Raw genomic sequence first — 4,079 nt, 5'->3', positions numbered from 1 at the left:
TAAAACTTCTATTAAACAACAAAAAGAGGCAAGTTTTGTGGGTTTTTTTGTAATTTTATTTTTAATTTTATATTTGTAAAATTACTCTAGCAGCATTTTATGGGATCCTTCAAGAAGGGACAGATGCTGAAACCCACTTAATAGATATTAACCCACTGGTTGGGATGCTAACGTCATTGAAATTGTTAAGGAAAGAGGAATATTCTATCTTCTTTATTTTGACTATCCTTAGGGAATCTAACATTAAGTAATGCTTATTTAACATTTGTCGTCCAAAGAGATAATTCTATAAAATCTATTACATTAAATGGATCACTTAACTTGCATTGGAGTTTACAAAGAGCAATCATGCCTTTACTTATTAATATCACTCTCAGGAATGAAATCAGTATTAGAGTGCTCAACCTGTATACATAAAGAAATATTCATGTTTTCTGAAAAGGTGTTATGATATTACCACTATGCTTATTCCTAATTGTCACATTACATATTGAAACTGTAGTTTATGTATATTTTATTTCAGATTTAAAAATTTGAAACATTACAGTGTGATACATTGTAATTTTGTTGGAACTTTTCTCAAAGAGGGCTTCCTGAACATTAATGTGTCCTATATATTTAACATTTTCTGAGATTTTAATTATGCATAGTTGATATTACTTATAATATTCATTTTATAAAACTCATATTGCAAAGCAACATATTAAATGCCATTAAAATGCTGCAAGAAAAGTATAAAAAATTATAAACACACTTCTGTAGCTGATTTGATTGTAATTTTTATTTCCATATTTTGTTTTAAGTCTCAGAGGACTCTCTTTGGAGGTCTTCCTTCTCCTATGGAATTCTCTTCAGAAAATTTTCACAGAGTAATCAAATTTTTATTTTTACACCAAGGCAGGACTAAGAAAGGCAATATTCAACTCAGAAATTTTGTATGTGTGTGCAAGAGTATGTGTGTGTGTATGCTCCTGGCTCATCAAAAAGTTATTTATAAGACCTTTTTTCCGTACCACCCACATGTCTTCAGCAAGTCCCAAACTCTGCCTTGACAGTAAAACTATTTGATTTACAGAGAAATCTCATACTTCTTCCAATACCACCCTGATTCAAGCTCTTATTATTTCCCAGATTTTTGAAAAAGCCACCTAACTCATCCCAATGTTTTTTTACTCTCCAAAAAGTGGCTAGAATATGAAAGGAGAAGAATCATCAGATTTTTCTGTTTAAAACTGTCTAATAGTTTCCAGTTACATTTAGAATGAAATTTATACTTTACACAATGGTCAACAAGACTCTATAAGACCTGAACCCTGAACCCACCATCTTTTTGGTATTACCTCCTGTTCCTCTCCCGCTCATTTAAGATACAAACTGAACTTTGTGTCATTACTCAAACATTACAAGTTTTGTTTTTTTTTCCATCTCAGATATCGTACTTGTTATTCCCTCTGCCTGGAACATTTTTCCTTCAATATTTACATGGTTAGTTGCTTTCTTCTAAACACTTAACTGTCTGTTCAAAGTATATTTTCAGAAAGATATTGAATTATATACCAGATATTAATATATTATTTAAAATGTTCCTCCATTTCTGGTCATTTTCTTTTTTTCTTTCTTTTTTTTAAAAAAAGTATTAATTTGATTTGTTTATTTCACATTTTATCTATTTTTTTATTATCATATAAATGTATATATGTTTATGAAGTTCAACGTGATATTTTGTTACATGCATACATTGTAGAATAATCAAATCAGGTTAATTAACGTAATGTCACCTCAATTGTGCATCATTTCTTTGCAGTGAGAACATTTAAAATCTCCTCTGTTAGCCATTCTGAAATACAAAATACATTATTATTAACTGTGGTCATCATGTAGTACAATAGATACCAACATGTATTCTTCCTGTCTGATAGAAACTTTGTGCCCTTTGACCCAATGTCTCCCCTTTTTCCATTTACCTGCCCCCAGCCTCTAATAACCATCATTCTACTTTCTAATTCTACAAGTTTGAGTTTTTTAGATTCCTCACATAAATGAGATCATGTGGAATTTGTCTTTCTAAGTTTATTTTACTTAACATAATGTCCTCTAGATGCATCCACATTGTCACAAATTATAGAATTTCATGACTGTTAAGACCGAATAATACTCCACTGGAGAGATATATATATATATATCTCTTATCTCTCTCTACATATATATATTTTCTTTATATATAAAAATATGTATCTATGTATTATATATACAATATACAAATATAAATATATCTCTATACATTTTTTCTCATATATTATATATAAATATAACTATGCATATCTCCCTCGCTATATATATTTTCTTTATATATAAATACATATATCTATATATAGAAAGATAATTATAGATACATATAGAGATATCTATATAGAGAAATATATGGAAAGGGATATACAGAGAGATGTATATATCTTTACATATAAAGAGATATATAGATATCTATATATCTCTATCTCTATAGATATATATCTATACAGTATCTCTCTATATAGATATATCTCTATATATCTATGTATCTCTCTACATAGATATATCTGTCTATATATATCTACATGTATCTCTCTAAATATCTATATATCTCTCTATATCTATCTATACATACATCTATATATCACTATATCTCTATATATCTATATATATTTCTTTGTATCTCTATATAGATATCTATATACCTCTCTATATCTCTCTATATATCTATATATCTATACATCTCTCCCTATATATATCTATATATCTATATATGTCTTCATATCTATATATCTCTCCCTATCTCTCTCTCTCTCTATATATATAGGTATATATGTAGAGAAATATAGAGATATCTATATATCTCTATATATAGCGATATAGAAATATTTCTATATATAGCTCTCTCTATATAGAGAGAGATAGATACAGATACATATGTATTCAATTTTTAAATTCATTCATTCATTGATGGGCACTTATTTCCTCATCTTGGCTAATCTGAATAATACTACAATGAACATGGAAGTAAAGACATCCATTTGACATACAGACGTCAATTCCTTTGAATGCATACCCAAAAGTGAGATTGCTAGTGTATTAGTTTGTTCTCGCATCCCTATGGAGAAATTCCTGACACTGAGTAATTTATAAAGAAAAGAAGTTTACCTCGCTCACAGTTCTGCAGGCTGTATAGGAAGCATGATGCTAGTGACAGGTGAAGCCGGCTGGGCTTCTGGGTCAGGTAAGGAGTTGGAGAACTTTTCTGTCTAGCTGAAGGATTGTAAATGCACCAATCAGCACTCTGTAAAAATGGACCAATCAGCACTCTGTAAAATGGACCCATCAGCAAGCAGGACGTGGATGGGGCCAGAATAAACGCTGGCCAGGGGAGCCAGCAGCAGCAACCTGCTCGGGTCACCTTCCACACTGTGGAAGCTTTGTTTTTTCGCTCTTCACAATAAATCTTGCTCCTGCTCACTCTTTGGGCCCGCACTACCTTTATGAGGTGTAACACTCACCACGAAGGTCTGTGGCTTCACTCCTGAAGTCAGCAAGACCATGAACCCACCAGAAGGAAGAAACTCCAGACACATCTGAACGTCTGAAGGAACAAACTCCGGACTCACCATCTTTGAGAACTGCAGCACTCATCGCCAGGGTCCACAGCTTCACTCTTGAAGTCAGCGAGACCAAGAACTCACCAGAAGGAATAAATTCCAGACACACTAGCATCTGCTCAGCTCCTTGGAAGGCCTTAGGAAACTTACAATCACGGTGGAAGTCAAAGGAGAAGCAGGTATATTACATGCCTGGGCATGAGCAAGGAGGAGACTGAGATGCAACCCACTTTTAAACAACCAGATCTCCTGAGAATCACTCCCTATCACGAGAACAGCACCAATGGGGATGGTGCTAGACCATTTATGAGAAATCCACGCTGATAATCACATCACCTCCCACCAGGACCCACCTCCAACACTGGGGAGTACAATTCAACATGAGATTTTGTAAGGACACAGATCCAAACCATATCAACTGGATTGTATGGCAATTCTGTTTTTAGTTTT

This window comes from Chlorocebus sabaeus, chromosome 7, assembly GCF_047675955.1.
Source record: "Chlorocebus sabaeus isolate Y175 chromosome 7, mChlSab1.0.hap1, whole genome shotgun sequence".
Classification (NCBI taxonomy): Eukaryota; Metazoa; Chordata; class Mammalia; order Primates; family Cercopithecidae; genus Chlorocebus; species Chlorocebus sabaeus.
This window is presented reverse-complemented; position numbering follows the sequence as displayed.